General features: G+C 36.6%; 1 protein-coding gene across 4 annotated transcripts in view; it reads left to right on the top strand.

The window, feature by feature from the left end:
• LOC150081484 (calcium/calmodulin-dependent protein kinase type II delta chain-like) overlaps positions 1 to 21553 on the top strand; it is a 645695-nt gene that overhangs the window by 90177 nt on the left and 533965 nt on the right. The window lies entirely within an intron of this gene.

Here is a 21553-nt window from a genome sequence, read left to right as displayed (position 1 = left end):
ACATTTATGAATAAGTTGAATTAATGTATATAATGGATTATTATTTATATATATGTATATTAGTTGGTAGATTGAGCAGAAGAGAGTAGGAAATGAGCTACCAATTGGGAATTGGAACTATGGAAGACACGGAAAGTACAAAAAAATAATAAAAAATAAAAGTACTTAATTCTGAAAATCTTATGATTTCGATGTCTTCTTCAAGGGTCAACTGTTGAAACCACAGGAAAGATGGTAAGAAGCAAGGCTTCTGTTTCTGACATGAAATATACATAGCATGTGTTAGAATCGGTAAAGTAATTCTGAAACTAGCGGTAGCGGAAGTTAGGCCTAAATGTGATAAGAGTAAAGTGATGAGTAAAGCGTATGTATATTTCATGGCTGACCCGACAGAGGCAGAAAGCAAAAAAGAAGAAAGAAAGGTTAAAATCAAAAGGGAATTAACTTACTGGAGTCGAGACGGTATACAGACTGAGGAGAGTGTCCGTACTGCAGAGGTATGAAGCCAAAAGATGTTCGAAGCCAAGTCAAAGTATTTATAGTATACCATAATGACCCTGTGTGTCAGAATTCAGAGACAGTAAGTTAAACGAAAATTAAAAATTACGAATATATGTTGGGAAATCGATTTTCTCAACATACAGTCATAATTTTTAATTTTTGTTTAACTTTTGTTTTTTAATTAAAAAAAATAAATAAATGTATGAATGGAAACTCCTGTAACTTGCATTGCCAATGGTCTATAAATACATGGTAAAATACTGCCCTCCTCTGTTAAGAAATTAATAAAGGCCACCTTCTTACTCTATTACAATTATAAAAGATCAATGAGATCTTTTATAAAAGCTCCTGTTTTCCCTCCTACATTCAGTAACCTGTTCTCCAGCTATGAGGAAAGCAGTAATTTGTTATCGCTGATAGTTTGAGAAATAATTACCTTTCCATCATTCTTGGAATCCGGTTGTTCTGAGATTGAAATATGTAATTGTTTTTGAAACTGTTAGTGATAATAAATTATTGCTTTCTCAACAGAATGATGCAACTTTTGTTTCTCTCTGTTAACACTCAGCCTAGTGTTCATATAATGTCTAGCATTGGTAATGTCAGATATTAGCTGCCCTCAAGATATTTCAGATCAAGTAATTGTTTTGATCTTCTCCTATAGAGGTCCATTCCCACATTCATTCTCAGCCTTTGGCATTATAATAATAACAAATGAGATTATATGTATGCTATTTATTTTCTTTCTTGGCTGGTATTTATCTGATCCCCCCCCCCACACACTTCCTCAACTAGAGGGCCAAGGGATAAAGCAGATTCAAGATAAGAGTGAAGCATAACACAACTTGCTTGCATCAGGATCTTCAAATTCTCTTTCTGTTTATACTTAAAGCTTACTACAGATATGAAGAAATAGTTAATATATACAAAATTGATTTTGAACAGTCTAAAAATAGAAACTTACGTTATGCTGAAATAGCAGTCATGCTTTCTGGTTAAAGCCGACAGTTACACAGTCTGTTCATCTTTACTTCAACCACAATTTTCACTAGCAATTTTTTACACAAACATTACTGTGATGACAGGCTTGCTTTCAGTACTTTTGCCATATCATTTTGCATGAGGAGGGCTGAAATTAGGCCATCATAGGAAAACTGAAATGGGATATTAAAGTTGTCAACAGTAAGAGTATAATTTTGTTGGTAAACCTCACTGGGTATTAATTATGAATAAGTATCATTTCATATGTGTCATAGTGGACTCTCAGTCCCACACCTCAATTTATAGTGCTACAGTAAACAACGTTAATCTTGTTACAAGTAGAGCTCCTAATTATTCTCAGTGAGAGGGCTACTGAGACTTTAGCACACACTTTACTATGTGTGTGCTAAAGATTACACTACACTATATTATTATTAGCCATATGGTGCAAGGAAGCCTGAGGCTTATGCTGCACCAGCCAAAAAAAATTCCCAAGTTACCTTGAGAGAGAGAGAGAGAGAGAGAGAGAGAGAGAGAGAGAGAGAGAGAGAGAGAGAGAGAGAAGAATGATGATATCCAGCTCAGGATCCTGGGTGTGCCAAGTCCATACTCACCAGATGTGAGCTCCTGGGGGTAAATATAGGGATCTGGTGACAGAGAATCCTCCGTCTCATCATCATCACAACAGTTTTTTTTTCTTTTTCACAAAAACAGCAAACTGCAAATTAAAACAATGCATTAAAATGATGTTTCTGTGCATTACCCATGCATAAGTAAACTCCTTCATACTCTTAGGCATTTAGCCAAGAAATATCTTTTAAGTAAACCATGCACACCATCAGGCATCTCTCATATTGTGGAGTTATACTTTATAGCTGGGTTATCACTATTGCAACAACAGGGTAACTGCCCTCCCACCGATGAGAAGCCAATAAGCCTTGAAACGGTGCCATCTGGGTTGTGGTATCCACCGAGAATAAGTAACATTAGTCTTTTCCATAGGTGAAGCGTTACTTATTCGAGGTAGTGAAATACCATGACAACTCGTGAAGGTATTCACAATATGAGATTTAATTTAAACAATGCATTAAAACTACCTTGGTAGTAGAAATGATGTGTGTGGGTATGGGTGTTTAATCTAAAAGAAATATCTTTTAGATTAAACCACGCATACCATTAGGCATCTCTCATATTGTGGAGTTATACTTCATAACTGGGTTGTCACTATTGCAACAACAGGGTACCTGCCCACCCACCAATGAGAAGCCAATAAGCTTCGAAACAGTGCTGTCTGGGTGGTGGTATCTACCGAGAATAAGTAACATTAGTCCTCTCCATAGGTGAAGATTTAGTTATATAAGTAGTGCAATACCATGGAAACTCATTGTGAAAGTATTCACAATATGAGATATAATTAAAATGATGCATTAAAACTACCTTGGTAGTAGAAATGATGTGTGTGCATTACCCATACATAAGTAAACTCCTTCAGCAGTAAACTGTGTTAAATAAATAGTAAAACAAGTTAAATTTTCCTATTAAAAAATCCTACTTGTTTTAATTAAAGAATTTCATTAAAGAATAAAAGTTTTCTGTAATATGTGACTTTAGCATTTCATTGTGCTTGGGTGATGCATTATTAATTACCTTGGGTGCAAAAGTAATTAATATTGTCCTTCAGTAAGATGCCAAAGAAATATGATGTAAATTTTCAGAAGTCAAGATTTTCCATGCCTTTTGAAATCTGGAAAGGGAGCATGTTTGCTTTAAGGTACCATATGTAAATGTTATTTTTCAAATTCAAGGAAGGTAATAAGTAATCAAACATTTGTAAACAAATAAGCACAAAATGCACTTGAATAGAAAGGATTGAAAAAATAGATAGCAATTCAGTTGTGATGATGATGATACTGTCATTGAATTTGCATTGTTTATCATTGATCATAATCATCCTCTGAGTTGCTCTAATCATGCAGGCACATTGTTCAGAAATATGCTTCGTGACAGTGAAATATCCATAAAATATGGTTGTGGAAGAGCAAAACCAGCAGGCATTGTTAGTGAGATTTGCACACAGTGAGAAAGAAGAGGGGTAGTAATTGCTCTGAAAATGTGCCGTTTTTGATTATTACAGATGGCAGGATTCCAGGCTATATCCCATTATAGTGACTTTTCTTAATTTAAAAAAAATAATAATAAAATAATAAAAAATTGTCAAATTGAAAGGGGCTTGATTGAATTGCCAATGTTTGGAGGTGATTGTACAGCTTACAGTACTGGGAAAACTGAAAGAGAGTGGGATTTTTTTAAAAAACTGCCTTGCACTTAGTATTGATAATCCCTCTGGTATGGTAGGTCTCAAAAACTAGAGTAGTATGGGCATTAAAAAATTTGATGAATATTTGGTTGGTGGACATTTACTACTATCTAGAAAGAAGTGCTAAAAAGGAGAAAGAGAGAAATTTAAGTGCTTCAGTTAATGTATTCTAGTTTTTTTTAAATTGGAGTTTTATAATTCTATATAGTGGGACCATCAGATGATGTTACCAACAGCAAATTCTAAATGGGAAGCATTCAGGGACTTAGAGGGGAACAGGTATCCTGTGTGTTATCAGACACTCAGCCTAAAACACTGATGGATCCAATATCCCTCTATTACAGAAGATTTAGGAGAAGTCCGGTTGGCTTGCCTCCCTAAAATCCACTCATGCACACCTTCTCGATGGTAAGCCCTGTTACGTCACTTAGGTGGCAACGAACGTGTAGAGTGGTTCTCTTCAAGACGCCTGGTCAGCGTGAAGAGAAAAAGACCAAACCCTCCAGCAATGAGAGCACAACAATACAAATGGCCCTCAGTCCCCACCAGCTTTCACTCTCCCTCTTACGGCAGCGAGAGGATCAGAGTGGAAGCAGAGGGTGCTAAGAATCTCTGGGTACGACCAGGCTGCCATGCACGGAAATTGAACTTGGCCTGTTATAACGTACAATCACTCATCGGTGAAGACAGGATATTAGAGCTGGAAAAGGAATTAGAAAATGTGAATTGGAATGTCATCGGTTTGGCTGAAACGAGAAGAAGAAATGAATCACTTATAAGTTTATCAAGTGGAAATCTGCTGTACACCAATGGAAACAGTGAAGGTGGAGTTGGGTTTCTGGTCCATAAAGATTTTAAAAACAACATTTTGGAATTCAAAAGTATATCACCAAGGGTGTCAAGACTAATACTCAAGATTTCTAAGAGTTACAAGCTAAAGATTATAATGATTTATGCACCAACATCGAGCCATGATGATGAAGAGGTTGAAGAAATGTACACTGAAATTGAGTCTTCTAGATGAGCAGAAAACCCACTACACTATTATTATGGGGGACTTCAATGCTAAGGTTGGAAAAAGGCAAAACAGCGCAGAAAGAGGAACTATAGGAAATTTTGGAATTGGTGAAAGAAATAAAAGAGGTGAAAGACTTGTGGAATTTGCAGAATCTCAAGGAAGGTCAGTAATGAACACTTTTTTCAAGAAAAGGGTGAACAGAAAGTGGACATGGAAGAGTCCAAATGGATTAACAACTAATGAAATCGACTTCATCCTCACTAACAGAAGATATATTGTGAATGATGTTACTGTCCTGAATAAGGTAAATGTTGGAAGTGATCACAGAATGGTAAGATGTACACTTGATATAGATGTAGGAAAGGAAAGGAAAAAACTGACTCGAGTAAATAATACAAAGGTCTTTGAAATAACAGAGGAGGAGAAAAAGCAGTATGTACTGGAACTTAAGAACAAGTTTGAGCTTCTGCAGACTGCTCAGGACCAAGATATCGACGAGGAATATTACAACTTTCTGAAAGTGATAAAGCCCAAGAAACCTATAGGGAAACAGAAATTCAAAGAAGAAAAAATTAGTCAAGAAACACTTGTCATGATGAACAAAAGACGACAAATGAAGAGCAAGAAAAACACTGACAGGGAGAAAATTGAGTATACTGAGTTATGCAAAGCCATTAGAAAGAGACTCAGAGAGGACATAAGAAGATTTAACACAAGAAAAGTAGAACAAGCATTAAGGGAAAACAAAGGATTTAAATCAGCAGCCATGAGCAGTAATACAGAAAGACAAATGATACTGAAACTGAAGAATAGCGATAGTGTACTTATAAACAGCAGTGAAGGCATAATTCAAATAGCAGAAGACTACTATAGAGAATTATACAAGGAGCGAGGGAATGATACCAGCAGTGGGGAAGATGGATTGCAAAGTAGCAACACATACGACATACCCGATATTCTTCCTGATGAGGTAGAACATGCATTGAAGAAAATGAAGAATCGGAAAGCCCCGGGTGAAGATGAAGTTACTGTAGAGTTGTTAAAATTGGGAGGAAGAGACGTAACACAAAAACTGGCAAGGCTCTTCACAAAGTGCATTAGAAAAGGTGTGATGCCTAAGCAGTGGAATAATGCAATCATAGTTTTGCTGCATAAGAAAGGAGATAAATCAGAAATTGGAAATTATAGACCAATTAGCTTGTTATTCCATATCTACAAGTTGTTCACAAGGGTCATTACTAACAGATTAGAAAAAATACTTGATGAGAATCAACTGAAAGAGCAAGCTGGCTTTAGGACAGGATTCTCAACTATGGATCACCTTCACGTAATATCACAGCTAATGGAGAAAGCAAATGAATATAAAACACCATTATGCCTGGCATTTGTGGATTATGAAAAGGCATTTGACTCCATACAGCATAAGGCAATGTTTCGGGCACTGGAAAGACAAGGCATAGATACTCCATATATTATGATTTTGAAGAAAATATATGAGAGTGCTACATCCTTTATTAGACTAGACAAAGACAGTAGCAAATTTAAAATCGAGAAAGGAGTTCGACAAGGAGACAATATCTCCGAAGCTGTTTACTGCTGCCCTTGAGGAAGCTTTCAGAAGATTAGACTGGTCGCAGAAAGGAGTCAATGTGAACGGAGAGTACCTAAACCATTTACGATTTGCAGATGACATTGTGGTCATAAGCCACAATCCCAAAGAATTAGAGGAAAATCTTAATCAGTTATGCACAGTTAGTAAGGATTTTGGACTAAAGATGAATATGGCTAAAACAAAAGTAATGATGAACAAGTATGCCACGGAAAGGGAAATAATGATTGAAGGAGCAGTAATTGAAAAGGTGGAGTCATATACTTATCTGGGACAAGTTATTAGCTGTAATAATGATAAATGGCTGGAAGTCAAGAGAAGAATAAATTTTGGATGGATAGCATTCAGGAAATATAGTCACATACTGAAGAGCAATATCCCAGTTTGTCTGAAACGTAAAATAATGAATCAATGTATACTCCCCACCATGACTTATGGAAGTGAAACTTGGGCACTCACCAAAAGAATGGAAGAGAAGCTAAGAACTACACAGCGAAGAATGGAACGAATTATATTGGGAATCAGACTGTTAGATAAGAAGAGAAACACATGGATTAGGCAGCAAACTCAAGCAAAGGACATTCTTATCAAAACTAAAGAACTAAAATGGTCTTGGGCAGGACACATAGCTCGAAGACATGATGACAGATGGACTAAGAAAATAACAGAATGGTACCCAAGAGGAGCTAGAAGAAAACCTGGAAGACAAAGGCGGAGATGGATAGATGAAATTCATGAGTTTTTGAGTAGTAAATGGATGGCCAGTGCTCAAAACAGAAGGAACTGGAAAGTTGCTAGAGAAGCCTTCATCCTGCAGTGGATTGAAAATGGCTGATGATGATGATGAGTTTTTTTTTAAATTGGAGTTTTATAATTCTATATAGTGGGAACATCAGATGACGTTACCAACAGCAGATTCTAAATGGGAAGCATTCAGGGAAGAAATTGAAGAAGCTACTAGCTTTTCATACCAACTAAGAAATACCATTTCATGAAATATTTTTTAGGGAGAGGAATTCCAGAAGTTTATCAAAATCTAACAGGGAGCTAAATGATTTTGTTATAACCGAGAGGAAAGTGGAAGAGAAATTGTCGAAGCTTGACCTATAAAAGGTGCCTTGGGTGGATGGGATCTATCCAGTTATATTAAGAGAGGCAGTAAATGAAGTAAGCAAACCTTTAGTCATAATTATGAGAGCATCTTTGGATTCAGGGAAGATTCTTATGGACTGGAGATGTGTGAATGTATCCCCAATTCACAAAGGGAGGGCCAAAAGGTGACATGAGTAATTAGCTAAACTTCTGCCTGTACCAGCAAAAATAATGACTTCACTGGTTAAAGCTGTAATGCAGGTCCAACTAGACAGGAATGCAATTGCACTGCAGCCAAAACATGGATTTGTTAAGGAGCGATCTTCTCTGATCAGTTTGATTGGATACTGTTTTTTTTTTTTTAATGAAAACCACAAACATGAAAGGTATCAGAACCTATAATATTAGCATTGTGCATTAGTTGAAATTTGTGAAGATGAAAGAAGATACTTCTTATCATTAGACTTGAATCTATAAATTGCAGTTTTCAGGAAATACTTGTGAAGAGAAGTTGAAGTAATAAATAAGGAAGAAGACAAGTTAGTACTCTCAGTTTGAAGTCAGGCAGTAAAAGGATGTTGACTGTTTGCAGCATGTGTTCATGCTGATTTGGGAGAGAAGGGAGGAATTGCAGAAGCAAATCAGAAGAACAGTGTCTATGGAAGTATCTATAGAAAAGGCATGCAGCAGAAACAGTGTCTAAGATACAGAGTAGAGAGACTTTGTAAGATTTATTAATTAACCTAACTGCCCTCTTTTGAACAACATCTAGAAATCTGGATGAGATTTTGAGGACACTGTCCTAGATGTGGGAAAAATATTCTGTGGTAGGGTGTGTAAAGAAGAAAACCTGGTTTTTAGAGCAGAGTAAGCAATATTTGTGATGTGCTTTTGCAGAGAGAGAGAGAGAGAGAGAGAGAGAGAGCATAATATACAAGAGAAAAAGAGTGGGAGAAAACTGAAATCTGAAATTTTGGGAATACCAGCATTAGTGGAGAAGTTAGTAGACAGAGAACAGTCTACCATCACTTGTAGTGATCAGTCAGAGAGAAAGTTGGATACCAAATTATAATAAACAGTTGGCAGACCATGAGAAGGAAGCTTATTTAGAAGACCTTTGTGCCAGATAGGATCAGAAGCCTTTGAAAAAATCAAGAGAAACCTAGGAGAATTCGAGCAGTAGTGGAAAATTTAGAAAGTAGAGAGACATTTACCATCACCTGCAGAAAGTGGTGAGAGAGAAAACTGGACAGCCAATTGCAAAAAAAAAAAAAAAAAAACAGTTGGGCATCCTAAGATGGATGCTTGTTTAGAAGACCTTTATGCTAAAGATGATAACAAAGCCTGAAAAATGTCAAGTGTAACTGCGGGACTTTTGCCAATCTTTTCCATTGAATTTACCCTTAGTTGGGTAACATAAGCCAGCATATTAGTATTAGCATTAGTAGAGGCATATGATGCAAGAAAGCAAGCTTATACAGCATCAGCCAAAAAAAAAACAAAAAAAACTTCCCATTTCACTCATCCATTTGCTCCAAACATTTGTCCACTTCTTCCTTGAATTTATTTAAACTATCAACTTCCATGACAAATGGAAGTTTGTTTCAGCAATTGAGCACCCACTGGCTAAAGGCAAATTTCTGCACATCTATTTGACAACGGTCTTTCCTTAATTTCAGTTTATGTCCCCTCAGGTTTTTAATCTGAGCAAGACAAAGAATCTCATCAGCATTGAGCCTTAATACACCTCACAGATGCCTAGTCTCCAGACACTGCAATTTGCAGAATTTAAGCATTTCTTTGTAAAAGCACCCTTTTGTTCCCTTTACCAGTCTTGTTTCTCTTCTTTGTACTCGTTCTAGCAACTCTACATCCTTCCTAAAATTAGTCTTCCAGACTTGTACACAGTACTCAAGGTGTGGCCTGACCATTGCCTTATACAAGGGGATAATCACCTCCTTATCCCTGCTAGCAAAATTCCTGTATATCATTGACAAGACTTCATGACCTACTCTGGTGGCAGCCTGTCTGCACTGAGAAAACTTCATATCTGACTTCATATCAAACTTCATACTGAGAAAACTTCATATCTGACTGCACAATTACCCCCAGATCTTTTTCATTCTCCACTACCCTGAGTGTAACATCACTCAATTGGTTCATTTCTCTGGGGTTACTGCTACCCATATGCAGTACTTTGCATTTGTCAATGGTAAACTTCAGTTTCCACTTCTCAGCCCATCTGCCCAGCTCTTCCAGATCCTGTTAAATCAGCATGCTGTCATTACTGTTACAACCCTGCTAGCCTTTGTATCATCTGCAAACTTTGACATTAAGCTTGATATACCTTCATCAATATCATTGATAAATATTCAAAACAACAATGGGCCCAACACTGAACCCTTGCTGACACCACTAATGACATTAGTCCATGAAGAGCAAGCAGTGTCCATTGATTATCACTCTCTGTATTCTCCCACTCAACCATCCCTTTATCCATTATGGCAACTTGCCCTTAATGCCATAATGTTGCAATTTGTACAGTAGTCTTGCATGTGCAACAGTGTCAAAAGCTTTCATGAAATCCAAGTACAGGTCGACCATCACTAATCCGGTCACCAGTAATCCGGTTCCACTGCTAATTCGGACATAATTTCTGTGAATGTAATTTCAGTAGCGGCAGGTGCACTGACCTGCTGCTACTGTTTTGATGGCATTGGTTGCAGTATCGGCTGTTGGCATGAACTCATAAACACTGGCAAGCCATTCCCACTTGTTTTTCTGCATTTATTATTATAACCTGCTCACATTTAGCCCCAGCTATGGTTCCAGTGCATAAAGGAAGTGCCTCTCGTGGTGTAAAGCGCAAACACTGTACATTGTCCATAACAGATAAAGTTGAACTTCTGAAAAAACTTGACAGCGGTGTGTATTGTGAGAAGTTTAACTCTGCTTAATTGTAAATTACAGTAATTTCTCTCAGTTCCTCTTATCTTAGTAATTTTCTTTTAGCCATTCCTTTTTAGATTTTTTTATTTTTTTACAACACACTTATACAAACTTGCGGAAAACACAACACAATATGATGGATAATACAGCGTGCTAAAGAACTTGTTTTCATAAAATCTCTAACAATTATGACAAAGTTATTGCGACGTTTGAGAGTTTATTTTATCGCAGTTAGTTTTATTGCAGCGCTCGCCATGGGTGCAATAAACTAATCACAAACGACCGTCATAAGAATGCTGTAATAGCATCACACATTTGTGGCCGACACAGCTTCTCAAGAAATAAAGTAACCAACATACTTTAATTATAAAACATCAAATAAAATAGTCTTTTTTTTTTTTTTTTTATATTTTAAGCAAAAAAACGACAACACTGATATTACAATATTTATTTTAGAATTACTAATCAAATTATATCCTAAATATTTTTTGGCCCCTGGGGAATTTTTTTCTTAAACTAGCTTGACAGTCAATGTGTTAAAGGTAGAAGGAGGTGGTTAGCTGTTGGATAAAATGTATGTTATTATTATTTTATTATTATTATTAGTCATATGGTGCAAGGAAGCCTGAGGCTTATGCTGCACCAGCAAAAAAAAATTTTCTGAGTTACCCAGAGAGAGAGAGAGAGAGAGAGAGAGAAGTAGAAGGAAATCACCAAGAAGAAGAATGATGATATCCAGCTGAGGACCCTGGGTGTGCCAACCCCATGTGCTAAAATAACCACTGGTGATCCGGCAAACTCACTAATCCGGCACCCCACAGGTCCCAACGCTGCTGGATTAATGATGGTCGACCTGTATATGATATCAAAATTATTTTTTTTTTTTTTTTTTTGTGACCATGTCATAGTATCCAATTGGTCAGACAAGACTTCCCCTTAACAAACCACCCGGCAACCCAAAGGTCGCGGGTTCGATTCCCGCCTCGGGCTTGGATCAAAGTACTGCAAAAACCTTGGGAGGTGCAATATGGCCACAGAAGCCGATGCGCCAACAACTACCAAATCAAAAAAAAAAAAAAAACCTTAACAAACCCATGCTGTGTCCGAATTATTACTACAGTCTTGTCTGGATGATCCTGCAATGCTTCTTTAACCAGTGACTCCATTATTTTCCCTGGAATAGAAGTTAAACTAACAGGCCTGTAATTACTTGTGTTGCCCTTTGACTCCCCCTTTATGAATTGGAGATACATTTGCACAGCTCCAGTCCGTGGGGACTTCCCCTGAGTCCCCCAAGGATGCTCTCATAATTATGACTAAGGGTTTAATATAACTAGATAGATCCCATCCAACTCTGGTTCCTTTCTTATGTTTAACTTCAACAATTTCTCCTTCACTTTGCTCTCAGTTATTACAAAATCATTTATCTCCCTTTTAGAGTTTGATAAACATCTGGCCTTCTCCTTATGTGAGAATGTAGATGCAAAATACTCATTGAGTTTGACAGCTATCTGAGAATGATCATCTACAGTAAAACCATTGATATATGAAGTGGACCAATCTAGACATATCAGCAGCCTTTGACAACATCCCAGTAATGGCATGTTCTATTGCAATACAACAAATTGTGTTGCAGTATTTCGACATAAAAGACAATCTCCTGCAGATTTTAACATTCTGGCAAAAAGGCACCTCATCTTCCTACGAATGTTCAATACAATTTTTATCAAGGTTCTGCAGGGAAGCGATCACTCCTCAATGCCATTTGCTGGGCCCTTGAACCTTTTTGGCACCCCATAATGATAAATTTATAATATACGTTGATTGATTTGAAATTCATCATATATAAAGATCAAAAACGATTCAAGCAAACAAATCATCAAGCTAATATCACAATGGGTGAACTGGATTATTATCTGGACTATAGGATTACACTTAAACCCAAGTTAATCTGCACACATGGCAATTATCAAGAAAAAAGTAGAAACAATATCACTATACATGTAAGTGGATGTGAAATGTGTTCTTTCCATCTCACTGTATGCTTCACAGGTTTGGTCTTCTGTCCACCTAGCAACTTGAAAGCATTTCTCAGTATTGAATACTAGATCTTGAGATGGTGCAACAGGATTTCTAAACAGCCTTTTACCATCTCTGAAGCCATTATACTTTCCAACCTCAGTATCTTATGCTGATACTGTATAGACAATAATCACATGTAATATACACACAATAACTCAACACTTTCACAGTGGTCCTCCACAGGAATTCTGCCACGAGACTTCTCTGCAGCAACCTAAAATAAACCTGGATAATCTAATTTGTTTTTTCCTGGCAAACACCATAGCCAGGAAATAATTTTTTTTATCAACTTAAGAATGATCCAGAAAAACTCTGCAACAACAAGACTTACAAGCTACAAAGGCTTGCAGAATTCTAGTGGCTCACTATTGGATAAAACAGCTGCCAAAGCAGCTAGCCTGCCTTTTACAAATATAGACAAATTTGTAAATGTGATGCTTCAATAATTTTCAAATGTAATGGTAAAGCACTTGGTATATAACCATTCAGAATGAATGCCCCATGGACTAAAGTAAAGTGCAGCCATTATCAACCCACTGCAGGATGGAAGCCTCCTCAACAATTCACGCTGAGGGAAATGGACCATAATCTGCCACGTTGGTCCAGTGCGGGTTGGCAGATCGACATGCCCCATGGACTATGTAACCTCATACTCATGGAACATCACTACTCATCTAAGCATGTAACACACAATAGCTATGCCAGGGGTCTCTACTCAAGGAAGAAATAAATTGATATTAATAATAACTATGTACAAGTTAGTGCATTTGCATCATTTCTGTACATAGCCAACTACATAAATAGTTATAAATTGGCATCATTAAGTGATGCATTATAGCCTTAGTTGCTAATGTGCCAATAAAACCCAAGAACCAACCAACCAAGCATCATTAAGTATATCTCATATTGTGAATACCTTCACAATGAGTTCGCATTTAGCATTAGCATTAGTAGAGGCATATTATGCAAGAAAGCAAGCTTATTCAGCATCAGCCAAAAAAAAAAAAAAAAACCCTCTCCCATTTCACCCCTCCGTTCGTTCGAAATACCTGTCCAGTTGAGCTTTAAATTTGTTTAGGCTATCAACTTCAACAACAAGTGATGGAAGTCGGTTCCACCAACCAACCACCCGCTGGCCAAAGGCAAATTTCCGCACATCTATCCGACATCCGTCCTTCCTCAATTTGAATTTATGCCCTCTGAGGTGATTATTCTGAGAAAGATGAAGAATCCCATTGGCATTGAGCATGCTCAAACCATTCAAAGCCTTATACACCTCTATCAGATCACCTCGCCGGTGCCTAGTCTCCAGACTCTGTAATTTGCAAAACTTAAGCCTTTCTTCGTAAGAGCAACCCTTTGTTCCATTTACTAATCTTGTTGCCCTTCTCTGTACCCGTTCCAGCAGCTCTACATCCTTCTTGAAATGAGGCCTCCAGACCTGTATACAGTACTCAAGATGTGGCCTAACCATTGCCTTATACAAGGGAATAATTACCTCCTTATCCCTGCTAGAAAAATTCCTGTATATCATTGACAAGACACCATGAGCTACTCTTGCAGCTCGTCTGCACTGCTCAGAGAACTTCATATCTGCCTGCACAATTACCCCCAGGTCCTTTTCATTCTCCACCACTGTCAGTGTAGTACCGCAGAGTTGATACATTGCTCTGGGGTTACTGTTACCCATATGTAGTACTTTACATTTGTCAATGTTAAACTTCATTTGCCACCTCTCAGCCCATCTGTTCAACCTTTCCAGATCCTGTTGCAGCAGCATAGCGTCAGTAGTGTCCTTAACGACCCTGCCAACCTTTGTATCATCTGCAAACTTAGACATTAAACTTGATATCCCATCATCAATATCATTCATAAACACCGAAAACAACAATGGACCCAACACTGAACCTTGAGGAACTCCACTAATAACATTAGTCCACGTTGAGCAGTGTCCATTGATTACCACTCTCTGTCTTCTGCCACTCAACCATCCCCTTATCCATAGCAGCAATTTGCCTCCAATGCCACACTGCTCCAATTTGTGCAGCAGTCTTCCATGTGCAACAGTATCAAAAGCCTTTCTAAGATCCAAATATATAATATCAAAGTTATTCCCTGCATCCAGTTCTTTTGTGACTACATCATAGTATCCAATCAAATTGGTCAGGCAAGACCTGCCCTTAACAAAACCATGCTGCGTCTGAGCTATAACTGAATTCTTGTCTAGATGATCCTGCAGTGCTTCTTTAACCAGTGCCTCCATTAATTTACCTGGAACAGAAGTTAAACTAACAGGTCTATAATTACTTGTGTCAGCCTTTGATCCTCCTTTGTGAATTGGGGTTACATTTGCACATCTCCAGTCTATGGGTACCTCCCCTGAGTCCAAAGAAGCTCTCATAATTATGGCTAGGGGTTTGCATACTTCCTTTGCTGCCTCCTTTAATATAACTGGATAGATCCCATCCACCCCAGGTGCCTTTTTTATGTTTATCCTCAAGAATCTCTCCTCCACTTTCCTCTCAGTTATTACAAAATCATCCAGCTCACTGCCAATGTTTACTTTACCTACATCATTCTCCTTCCTGAATAACTCCTCATGCGTGAATGTAGATGCAAAATACTCGTTTAGATTGTTAGCCACCTGAGCAGGATCCTCAACTGTTGAACCATCAATATCCAGTGGACCAATCTGATTCATCCCTTTCCTTCTCGAGTTCAAGTATGTAAAGAACTCCTTTCTGTTTTTCTTTGCATCCTTTGCCAAGGATTTTTCGTAGTCTGCCTTTGCCTGCCTAATCTCCTTTGTGACTTGGTTACAGACCAACTTATATCTATCATAGGCTTCCATGTCACCCATTAATTTGTATGTATCCCATGCATTTTTCTTCTCTGCCACATGTCTCATTAGTCCATCTGACAACCATTTAGGCCTAAACCTTGAACAATATTTCTTAGTTGGTATGTAAAGCCTGGTAGCCACCAAGATTAGTTCCTTGAATGCTTCCCATTTTGAGTTTGCTGTTGGTAACATCATCAGTTGGTCCCACTGTATAGAATTTAAATACTGTCTCAGACCATCATAGTCGCCTTTACGAAAACAAAAACCCTTCCCTTTACCTCTGATGGTAGTTACCTCCTTGAGTAAATCCCACTTCAACACACTGTGATCACTGCCACCTAGTGGTTCATTTATCTGCAGGTTCTTAATGCATGAAGAATCACTACTGATAATCAGATCAAGAGTATTGCTCCCTCTTGTTGCCTCACGAACATGCTGATGTAGAAAACAATCATCCAATAAATCCACAAAAGCCTTGCTAGTGTGCGAGTGACCAACCCACAAATTCCAGTCAATATCTGGGAAATTAAAATCCCCCATTATAAGACTCTCTGATTTACTGGCCCACTCTATTTCCCTGTACAATATATTATTATACTCATCAGAGTCGTTAGGCCTATAGCACACTCCTACTCTCAATTTTGATTTCCCTATGCTTATGTCACACCAAACTGACTCGACACTGCCCTGTCCATCGATGTCAACTGGCTTCACTTCCTTTGACTTTATGTGTTTCTTAATTAATAGCATAACCCCTCCTCCCCTCCTGTCCTGTCTATCCTTTCTATATACATTGTATTCCCCAAATTCCAGTTCCGCATTACTTATATCTGTGTGACACCACGTCTCTGATATCCCAACAATATCTGCCTTTGATGTTTTGAGCAATACCTCAAATTCATTAAATTTATTTACCAAACTCCTAGCATTGGTGTACACGCAGGTATACATGCACCTGTTTCTATTCTTAGCTACCCTAACACAACCCATGTGTTTACTTGTAACGCAATGACTACCAGCAGTCTCTGAAATATCCTGCATCTTGTTTTTCGGACTTCTGCTCATTTGAATAGAAGCAGTGCAAGAATCACTTCCACCTCTGCCAGTGGCTACTGTTAATCTATTAGTCCTTGTATCCCCCCCCCAACTAGCAGTTTTCCGACCCACCTAACACTGCCTCGACAGCATCAGCAAAAATTCTTGCACCCTTTCTATTTAAGTGTATCCCATCCCTGTAGAAGCAATCTCTCCTGTTAACAAGTACAGTCCAGGCTGAAAAAAATTCTACCCCTTGAGCCTTGCACAATCCCTCCAGGGCCGAATTGATCGACAAGGCTCTCATCATATACTCCCTCCTATCGTGTCTGGGCAGAATTGCAGACACTTTCAAGTTCAACCCTAATTCACGGCTTTTTTTCAACAGTGACCTGTACTTGCTAAGTAATTCCGCCGGTCTCCTACTCTTAATATCATTAGTGCCAACGTGTACAACTATATCACCTTTTGTGCCCTTAAAAGATGATATCCGCTCTACAACGTCATCAACCTTTGCCCCTGGCAGACATACCCTGGTCCTATTCCACCTATCCTTTTTACAAAGCATGTTCCCCATTTCCCTGACAATAGAGTCACCAACAACTACTAGTTCCTGTGGGACCAGCGCATTCTGCCTAGGGGGCTGCCCCTGTGTTGCCTGATGACCAAGTGCAAGCTCTGGCGTTGATGTGGGCAGCTGAGAGCTTGATGGGCCCCTCAATTTATTTCCTTCGAGGGCATCCACCCTGTCCTTCAAGGTCTCATAAAGGCCCATAACAATGCTGAGTTGTCGCCTGATTTCCTTATTTCCTTGCACTCCTTACATCGTGCACACACAAAGACATCCCCCTTGGCAGTATCATGTCCCGTACCCGACTGCTCCGCAAACATCAAGCAAACAGTGCATTTTAATAGACTGTGATTCAGAGGGCAACTGCCCCCCTCAGTTCTCCCCTGAACCACAGCACTCCCATTAGCTTGAGCCTTTTGCTTTGCTGCTCTGGTCAGAGTCATGATTCCAATTTAATTCAATAAAATTTAAAACAAAAATTAAATCCTTAAGTTATATCCCAAAACAGTTATGTTATATATATATATATATATATATATATATATATATATATTTTTTTTTTTTTTCGGTATCTAGTGTTCCCTTTATACAACTTCCGTATCACGTGTACCACTATAGTTATGTATTAATTATTTGTTACGATTAAGTCGTTATATATATTTATAGAGTTAAAAATACAATTTAATTGACAATAAAGTTTATCAAGATTAATAGATTTACTGATTAATTGATAATATTATATTATGCAGTATACTACACTAAGCTTATGCTATCATGTAAAAATGGCGGGAATTCACGAACGGTATTTCTACGGACTCTTAAGTATTGATTAGCTTCGAAATCTCGCTATCTCAATTTAGAATAAACTAAGGATCCTGACTAGGTCTATAATCTACTTATAGAAGATAATTTGATATAACAATTGGTTAATAAATCGACTAAATTTGGTTAAAAGACCTCTCGTTCAATTTGTGACACGTGGATTTGATACCGTTACCGATACTAAGTAATATCTACGAAATCTCTGTCTAAGTTAAACTTTAAACTAAGTATCGTAACTAGGAATATAAAGCTACTCTAGAAAATAAGTTAATATGACAATTTAAACTAATAAAGCAGAAAATAAATCAGGAAAAACTTCTCTGTTTGAAGAGCTTTAAGGAGCAATGTCTGCACAGGCTAACCTCGCACCCAGAAATAATACCATAATCACACCCAGAGTTGCCATGATATTGCACTACCTTGAATAAATAACGCTTCAACATAGGAGAAGACTATTGTTACTTATTCTCAGCGGATGCCATCACCCATACGGCACTGTTTCGGAGCTTATTTTATTGGCTCCTCATTAGTGAGTAGCCATTGATGAGGTGCCAATGAAATATACTTAATGATGCCAATTTATAACTATTTATGTAGTTGGCTATGTACAGAAATGATGCAAATGCACTAACTTGTGCATTAAACTATTTATGTAACCTGAGGCTTTAGCCCTAAACTATACCATAATAATATATTTATTTATATTTAATGTATTGTAATGTTATGTACCAATATTAGAAAAATTTGAATTTTCTCCTGACAAAAAAGTTATTTACTAGATATAATGTGAAATCAGTTGAAAAATTACATGCAGTAAGTTCTTTTTTGTAAAGTCTTTTCAACAAGATTTGCTGACTTTTTTAAAGAACAGTACAATATTAACACATATTTTGGGAAATGGAAGGATATCTTCACAGGCTGCACAGTCGGAAAACCCCACTATATATAATGAAAACAAAATTATTTAAAAATTATTCTGTAATACTGATAATAACTTAGTTTACAACATAACATCTTATTCGTCTTAGAATCTTATTAAAATTATTAGAATCTTATTTCAAATGTCATGATTAAAGATAGACATTTAATGTTTCAGATAATGACACTTTTCTTCTTGCAAAATAGTGCTGCTACAGTTTATCTCTAGTAGTGGCCCTCCCTGGGGGTTTGCTCTACCAACAGAAGAAACCCAAACACATAAACTTAAATTACTCTGCAAAGTGTATAACCTCAAACAAGGAGAAAAAAAAGTGAAATTAGCTATTATAAAAATGAGATCATGAATACTGAAATACAGTGTAAAGTTAACCTTCTCTAGGAGTGTATGCACCAGAAGAATGAATATGTTATTTATACCCACCAGAATAATAAATATATTATTCATACCCACTTTTGGAATATTCTGCATTAAAATTAAGTTAAGATTAAAAGACAAATCTGCATTAGATTTAAGATTAAACAAACCAAATTCTGCATTAGATTAAAGATTAAACAGCCAAAATCTGCATTAAAATTCAGTTAAGATTAAAATATTGTATATATAAAATTTTATTAATTTATCTTAAAATTAAGATTAATTTTTGACATGTAAATAATGTTAAAAAAACAGTAGTGGAATGAAATTTTTACTTGACTATCTAAAGTACTATGTATTTCTACTAACCTGTTTAATGTAGGATGATTCTTTCAGCTTGAGGTGGAATCTATTTAATAATTCTTGAAATAATAGTGTAATAAATTATAATAAAAATATAATATTTAATATTTAGAACAAAAAGTTAGGATTGAATGATAATATTTAATGTTTAACTCATGTTAATTTTTTTTTAATGTAGAGTAAAATTATAATATTTATTATGTATAATTTTTTTGTTCTAAATATTAAATATTATATTTTTAAATAATACACAATTTACATGATTTACTTTGAGAATGTATTCCTGTGAACAACGATGTATCAAAATGACTTAGCCTTGTTTTTCCTTGTGGTAGAGTTTTATTTTGATGAAGGGAGATGCATTCCTGTGGATTATTATACACTGCATAACTATTATGAAGTATAATAGTTATTATACACTACATAATAGTAAATATTTACATATACAGTATAATACATGTCCTTTAATTGCTTTCCTGTTTTTAATATTGATTTGTTTACTTTTTGTTTTAATGAGAAGAAGCTAAGTGAAAGTTAAATTAAGTTGACTAGCCAAGAATGTCCACAAGAATAGTCCACAGGAATGCATCTCCTTTCATCAAAATAAAAATCTACCACAAGGAAAAACAAGGCTATTTAAGTCATAAATTAAGTCAAGGTCCAAATTTTCAACTGAACTTACTGCTCTCTTCTACGTTTGGGTAATCTTGAATGAGAATGGCTAGCCCTTCCTTGAACAGACTTTTATTTATGGTACTTTCTGCATTTCTTCTTCCTCACGCATTCTTACTCTTTGTTCCTGCAACTCACTGAGATCTTCATTTCATTGGTCAACTCAGCATGATATAATACACGTTACTTCTGTCTATTTCATGGAATCCAATCTCATTTGCCAATTCCACAATCTGTAACTGAATTTCAGGGACATTGGAAGGTTTCTAGACACTGTGAATGCATTCTTTCTCTATTCCACAATGCACCATTCATTGGTTGGACTTCATAATGTTATATTCCTTGGATGGAATATATTAGCATTAGTTGAGGCATATGATGCAAGAAAGCAAGCTTATACAGCATCAGCCAAAAAAAAAAACCCCTCCCCGTTTCACTCATCTGGTCACTCCAAATGCTTGTCTAGTTTAGCCTTATGCACTCTGGATATGTATTCCACCATTTACCTTTCACTGTTTGAACTTCATATTTTAGGTTATTCCAGAATTGGTGGCTGTTCCTCACTGTTGGTCTTGGCGATCAGTTGCTTTTTCTGCTAGAGATTATAGGCTTTAAATGTTTCTTTCATCCATTGGTTGTGATAAAGAATCTTGTTCGTTATAGCAACTGTTATTGTTAACAGTATGGCCAGTCATGTTGTCAAAAAAAAAAAAAAAAAAAGCAAGGTCCTGTTTTTGATTTTGTTCTTCACATGAAATGAAAGTTTTTAAATTTAGAATTTTAAAATTTAAAAACATTATATTGAAATGATGTAAATCAGAAACTGCTTATATTTTTAAATACAATCAAACTCCTCCTTAATGTAGTGCCTAAATCACCTCAAAAATCTCATTATAGGGAATTTTTTCTGTAGAGAAATTAGCTATTACTCACATAATGCACCCTCAAAGGGGCCAGTCAAATAATTACTTGACTGTGAACATGCTGCAGGAAAGTTTATTAAAATTTGTAACATTGTAACTGTGAATACTGTAATATCAAATAATATACCATTTTAGGCATGTTAATATATACATGTAAAGCTCCCATTGTCTTTACCATCTGTCCGTCCATCCATTTGTATGTAATTTGACATCCTTGTGGATGGATTTTCATAAAATTTTACATTTAGCTTTTAGAAAGCTAAAAGCTTTTAGCTTTTTACATTTGACATTTAGAAAGACAAATCTTTCTAAAATTTTACATTTTAGAAAGATTTGTCAAGGCATCCAAATTTTATTAAAATCAGACCGATAGAAATAAAGCACTTATTTCTTTGTCTGTCAGTCCTCTTGTATTTGATGTTTCTGTATTTATTAATGACAATGATGAGGGTATATCAGGCTTAATGTCTAAGTTTGATGAT

The sequence above is a fragment of the Mastigoproctus giganteus genome, chromosome 8 (assembly GCF_048544385.1).
Source record: "Mastigoproctus giganteus isolate SK-2022 chromosome 8, ASM4854438v1, whole genome shotgun sequence".
Classification (NCBI taxonomy): domain Eukaryota; kingdom Metazoa; phylum Arthropoda; class Arachnida; order Uropygi; family Thelyphonidae; genus Mastigoproctus; species Mastigoproctus giganteus.
Note: the sequence above shows the minus strand (reverse complement) of the source record. Positions and strands in the feature narration are given on the sequence as shown.